This window comes from Myotis brandtii, unplaced genomic scaffold, assembly GCF_000412655.1.
Source record: "Myotis brandtii unplaced genomic scaffold, ASM41265v1 scaffold125, whole genome shotgun sequence".
Lineage (NCBI taxonomy): Eukaryota > Metazoa > Chordata > Mammalia > Chiroptera > Vespertilionidae > Myotis > Myotis brandtii.
In genome coordinates, this window is record NW_005354385.1 from 15,678,083 (window position 1) to 15,684,815 (window position 6,733).

The following is a 6,733-nucleotide window of genomic DNA, read 5'->3' on the forward strand; positions in this document are numbered from 1 at the left end:
TCCATCCATCATCTCATAAAGTTCATATATTATTTAATTTCTTTGGGATGAAAGTTGTTTTTGCCTATGAAAGTGATCAGTTTCACATGGTAAATGATTGAAAGTGACTTCAAGCCCTAGCCGGTTTGGCTCAGTGGACAGAGTGTCAGCCTGTGGACTGAAAGGTCCCTAGTTCGATTCCCGTCAAGGGCACATGCCCAGGTTGTGGGAATTCCCCTCAAGGGCACATGCCCAGGTTGTGGGCTCAACCCCCAGTAGGGGGTGTGCAGGAGGCAGCCAATCAATGATTCTCTCATCATTGATGTTTCTATCTCTCCCTCTCCTTTCCTTTCTGAAGTCAATAAGAATATATATTTTTAAAAAAGAATAACATTAAAAAAAGAAAATGACTTCAAATGAATACTTTTCTATATGTACATTATGTTTCAATAAAAAGAGATAATCCCTATACTTATCTTTAACATAGTATTATTCTACTTACTTGCAGATTTTTATAAGCCTCCAACTGCTTTTTTTTCCAAGTTTTCTCTAATTTCCCCATTGAGTGCACATATATTCATGCAGAATGATTTTTTAATAGACAATTTCGAGACTGAATCTTATGTCTCTTATGTCTTTAATTAACAGTTTGAACTTCCTTCTCCCTGACCATTCTTTTAACTTAAGAGTTTATTTACTCATTCAGCAACCTGAGGAAATTTCAACAGGGTGGGGAAACAAAGTCTATAAACTTTGTTTAGTTTAATTATTCATTTAGACAATATGTAGTGGGATCTTGATTTTTTTTTAAGAAAATACATTCTAACAATTTTTGTCTTTAATTTGAGTGGTTAGACAACATACAGTTAATGTAATTATTCATATGGTTTGTTTATAGTTAGCATTTGTTTTTCCCTTTTCCCATCTGTTCTTTATTCCTTTGTTCCCCTTTCTTAACTTCTTTTGAATTGAGTACATTTTATGATTTATTTTCTTATGTCTAGTATTGACTTGCTAGCTATTCCACTTAGACTATTTTTAGTAGCTTCTCTAGAGTTTAACTTATCACTATCACATTCAAATAATATTTCATAATACACATAAAGTGTAAGAATCTTACAGTATTATTGTTCTATTTCTGCTTCCCATCTTTTGTGTTATTGTCCTACATTTTATTTCTTGTTATAATAAGTGATATTGTCACAAAGCTTACTGATGCTCTATTTTCTTTTAATTCTCATTTTTCTCTGTGCTTCTTTTTGAATAGTACTCTTCATATGTTTTTTAGTTCACTAACCATCTCTCCTCTAGTGTGTGATCCCATCCAGTGAATATTTCACGTCAGATGGTGAATTTTTTATACCTAGATGTTTCATATATCTTTCACTCCTCTTCTCAGTATCTGCTTAAGTTGTGCTTCACATATTGAGCATATTTATATGATGTATAAGAGCGTTTCAGGTCATGGTCTAGCAATTCTATCATGTCTGTTATTTTGAGTTCTGTTTATTGTTGTTTTCTCTTCCTTTTGTTTTCCTTTCCATACCTGTAGTTTTGGTTTCTATGCTGGAAATGATGGATTTTACTTTGTTGAGTGTTGGATTTTCTTCTGGCACACAAGCTAGTACTCTTAGCTAAGCATGATCCCTTCGAGGCAAGACTTACTTTTAAGTTTTGTCATTACAGGTCCAGAGCAGCTTTTTCTATGGAGCTAACTTAGATCTACTCTTGAATGTGACCTTTCTATGAACTCTACCCTTCGTCTTGTGTATTTTAAGGTCTTTCCACTTTGGTTGGTTGGAATAAAACTCTCCCTACCTATGTTTGAACTCTGGGAATTGTTAAACCAACTGCTTTCTCACTAGTTTTCAGTGGTTATTTTCCCAGACTCAGGGCCTGTTTCCCCCCACAAACGGGCAGATCAGCCAAAGCCTTAAGGAGATCCTCCTGCAGACTCCCAAGCTCTTTCCTGTTTATTTCTTCCACTCCGCTCTTCTGCTCTGTAAACTCTCATTCTTGACCTTCCTGAGCTCTGATAACTGTCCTCTCAGCTCGCTGCCCCCACTCCAGACTTTATTTCAGTTTCCTGTGCTGGGGCCTGAACCCTGGCTCCAGGTAGTAAACTGGGGCAACCATAAAACTCACCTCGTTTCCCTACTTTCAGGAATTCCAATTTTGTGCTGCCTCTTGTCTTTTGTCTGAGAGTTGTTCATATACACTTTAATTTTTTTAAAATTTTCTAGTCATTTATCGTGAAAGAGAGAAAGTGGAAATTTTTTTCAGTGTCTGTTTTGATAGATGTATGGCACTAATAATGCACAGTTTCTAAGAGTGTGTGAAATGATACTCCTGTTCTATTTTATGAAAGCATGAAAAGTTTGGGAATATGACACTTGAAGGCTTTGGCCAACATACCATGGCTGGATAGAGTGGGCAAGAAGGTTTGTGGCATGGAAACCATAGAAGCAACAGATAGAAATAAAAAAGAAACTGGTCATTGTAAACTTGGTGCAGAACAGACCCACATATCTTCAAATGCTCAAAGGACTATCACATGAAAGATTGGTACTTTGTGAGGCCAAGAGAACAGAACTAGCAACGTCAGAGAGAAGTTAGATCTACAACTAGGGAACTCTTGGGAACAAATCTACAAACTGAGATGCTCAGGAAGAGTAAATCCTGGTTCTTTCTTGTTTATCCTTGTAACCCCCTGAGTGCGGTGGAATGGTGAGCTTCTTAAGTGCTCCTGTCACTGCAGGTAATTCAAGAATTTTATTTCCATTTGCCTGAAAGATATTTTTCCATCCCTTCACTTTCAGTCTGTGTGAGTCCCTTTTAATGAGGTGGGTCTCTTGTAGACAGCAAATGTATGGGTCATGTTTTTTTATCCATTCAGCCACTCGATGTCTTTTGATTGGACCATTTAGTCCATTTACGTTTAAAGTTATTATTGAAAGGTACTTGTTTGTAGCCATTTCTTTTTTTGTGTGGCTGTTTTCTTTCTGGGCTTTTTATTTCTTCTTTTTACACCAGTCCCTTTAGCATTTCTTGCATTGCTGGCTTGGTGGTGATGAACTCCCTTAGCCTTTTTTTGTCTGTGAAGCTTCTTATTTCCCCTTCAATTTTGAATGATAGCCTTGCTGGATAGAGTATTCTTGGATTCAGTCCTTTGCTTTGCATCACTTTGTAAATTTCTGTCCATTCTTTCCTGGCCTGATGTGTTTCTGTTGAGAAATCGTTTGATAATCTGATGGGGGATCCTTTGTAGGTAACTCTCTGTTTCTCTCTTGCAGCCTTTAAGATTCTCTCTTTGTCTTGTACATTTGCCATCGTTATTATGACGTGTCTTGGTGTGGGTCTTTTGGGGTTCATCTTGCCTGGGACTCTCTGTACTTGTGTAACTTTTTTCTTCCCCATATCTGGGAAGTTTTCTGTCATTATTTCTTCAAATAGATTTTCTAATCCTTGCTGCTCTTCTTGTCCCTCTTGCAGCCCTATTATGCGTATGTTACTTCGTTTCATGTTGTCCCGAAGCTCCCTTAGGCTCTCCTCCTGTTTTTTAATTTTTTTCTCCAGTTGCTGTTCAGATTGAGCTTGTTTCTCTGCCTTATCTTCTAACTCACTAATTCGGTCCTCTGCTTCTTTCAGCCTGCTGTTGAAACTTTCCATGGTGTTTTTGATTGTAGCTATATCACTTTTCATTTCTTCCTGATTCTTGCATAGGTTGTTGATTTTCTCATCCATCCGGTGAATGAATTGTACAACCATTATTCTGAATTCTTTTTCTGTCATGTTGCACGCTTCAACTTCATTAATTTCCTTTCTTGGTGATTCCTCATTGTCTTTCCTCTGGGTGTTGTGTCGTTTCTTCATTCTGCTTATCTCCCGATGGATCAAAGGTCGGGTTGCGTGGGCCTGGGCCGTGTGCAGTGGGAGCCTCCCACCACCTTAGTGTCACTGAAGAGCTCTGACACTAAGATGTGTGGTTGTTGTTGGTTGGTGGGAACCAGGCTCGCTCTGAGTCAGTGTTGCCAGCGCTCAATGTGGCCTCGTATGTGCCCTTAGAATTAGGGACCCTGCCTGCACCGTGCTGAAATAGAGACCCCCCTGGAGCGTGTTGAAAACCAGAGCCCCCTAGCATGCGCCAGGAGTCAGAGTTCCCCAAGAGTCCAGTATCAGAGTCTCTGTTGCTTTGCGCGACTTCGCCTTGAGAATCAGGGTCCCTGTGTGCCCTTGCACCAGGAATTGGATTCACTGGCTCTTAGTATGAATGCACAGGGAATCAGGATCTCAGGCGCAGGTGATAAGAAACACAGTCAAGTCACTGGTGCTTGGTGCTGCCTCCTGCCCCGAGAAAAGGGATCCTTGGGCCTGTGCTAGGCAGACAAATTCCCGTTCGCGCGATTGCTCCCGGCCCAGGGCTCCCCGAAGCCGGCAGTGCGAGTAGGATTAGTTCCTGGTGCTGCTGGTGTCCGCAGGTCTGTAGCTGTGGTCGCAGGTCTCTGTCCCCAGTGGCTGCAGGGTCCTGGTATGCGTCTGAGATCAGACTGGGTGGTGCTGAGGCCAGGATCCTAGTCTCAAGCAGCTCTGTTTCCCAAGATGGCGTGGTCGCTGTGCCTGGGCTGGCCGCCTAGGAGTGTCCGCGCCGGGAGCTGGACTCCGCCGCCTAAGACTGCCCGGTTTAGCAGCCCCTTAGAAGACCTGCAGAATCTAGCTGTCCCTAGCTCATACACACACACCACACACGTCCACACACTCCTCTATCACTTCCTTGCACTCTCACACTCTCTCCCTCCCTACCTTCCTGCTGGTCGCCATTTTTTTCCTCCTCTAATTCAAGAATTTTAAAGTTTTATCAGATGAACTATACATTTTCAATCAAGATATTCTTTGGCTCAATTCGACACAGAAAATTTCTTCCATTAGACTCCTCTCACAGTGACCTTTACACACTTGCTCATACTTAAAGTCATCAATACTATAGTGTTACCTTTTAGAAATCTTTTACATGGCATTTCCCCCTCTACCTATATATTGCCTATCTTTCAAATCCTAACTCTTAGTCCCTCTCCTCTGAAACATTTCTTCATTATTCAAGCCAATCCTAAACTCTCTTCATCTGCAACTCTTACTGTAAAAATCACTCAACTATTTTTCCATTTAGCATTTATTTAGTATCCAATTTAAGGTCTATAAGGGGAGAAATATATTGTGAAAACAAAAAACACATTTTCCCCTCATTCTCAAAATTCTGAAAGATTCTGCTTTGCCACAGAGATAGCAACATGTACACACACACACACACACACACACACACAAAGACACACACACACACAAACACACACAGTACAATATTTGAAGGTAAGAAACACCAAATTTAACTAAGGATTTAGAAATGATAGGGAAATAGGAAGAAAAGGTGAAAACACCGGCAAATAATTTTAATTTTGTTTAACCTTAAACTTGTCAATCACCTATTTCTTTGAACAGCTTTATCTTCTGTTTGATACCCAGCTATCCTCATATTGGAAACTAAGTGAAACTTACTTAGTGTTTCCACTTGGAAGTTACAACCATACAACTAAAATGTTATGAATATAAGCTTATCCATATGCCACATAAATTTTAGAAACCCTTAATAGCTCTACTTGTACAGAAATTATAGCTCTATCCTGATGTGGTTTGATTAAGGGCCAGAAAGTTAACTTCCTTAAATGAGACAAAAAGAAAGAAGTTTTTCCAACTACCATTGTAAATAAAAAATCTTTCTTTCAAATACAAAATCAATTTCTTCAACTATACAATGAATTCTAATTTGATGGTTTTTACTCTTACTACCTCATTTCAAACAGTGACCTATACATTTGTTTGAGCAATGATAATTAAGTTCCTCTTCTGATTTCTTAAAAAAAAATTAAATGTGTTGAAGAGACTACTAAAAATATTTCACCTTTCAAATATGGCCTCCGCATTAAAATATGTGGGAATTTTTCCAATTAACTTTCAAATCTTCCAAGAACCTCTATTTTAAAAAACATCATCTTTGAAATAATTGGCATCAATGTTTTAACAAAGACGGATTCATAAGTCCCTATTACCGTAAGCAGTAGTTTCAACAAGTCTCCTAAATATGTTCTGCATCAGTTGTTGTTTTTTTTTATTATAAGATGTCAATAATATGAAAACATTTTGATGTAACAGAACATTTAATTACATAAGTTTCCCTTTAACACACAAGTCATTTGATGATGATTATCTTGGCCAGTTCCATTAGTTGGCAGAGGCTCTTCCATGAAAGGCTCCCATGGTTTCCATTGTATCATTATTCTCACCAAATTTAGTTCATTTTCAGCCTGAAGAATCATCTCTTCTATTTGGCCACCCTGAAGGTGGCCTTCTAACTTTTTAACATCTGGTTTTACTTTAATTATATCCAGCTTCTCACTTGTAGTCTGTTTTGTATACTTTCTATATGCTATGTTTTCAGGCATTTCCTCAAGAACATCAAGCATCTTTGTGTACCATATTCTTAGCCTCTCTGCAGACTCTCACATACAGCCAATCTCACAAGGCTAGTAGTCTTGGTAAACCTGCTGTGAGTCCCCTGAGGAGCTTGGTTCATGACTTTTCCTTACACCTCTTTTCTGCTGTCTTCCTAGCACTTATCACCATTTAAAATAACTTATGTCCTTCCTCCCTCCCTCCCTCCTTCCCTCCCTTCCTTCCTTCCTTCCTCCCTTCCTTCCTTCCTTCC

The 6,733-nt window shown here is 39.2% G+C and overlaps 1 pseudogene; it reads right to left on the reverse strand.

The window, feature by feature from the left end:
• Nucleotides 1-6,231: 6,231 nt before the first annotated feature.
• Nucleotides 6,232-6,601, reverse strand: LOC102241496 (annotated as a pseudogene).
• Between the last annotated feature and the right edge of the window lie 132 nt (nt 6,602-6,733).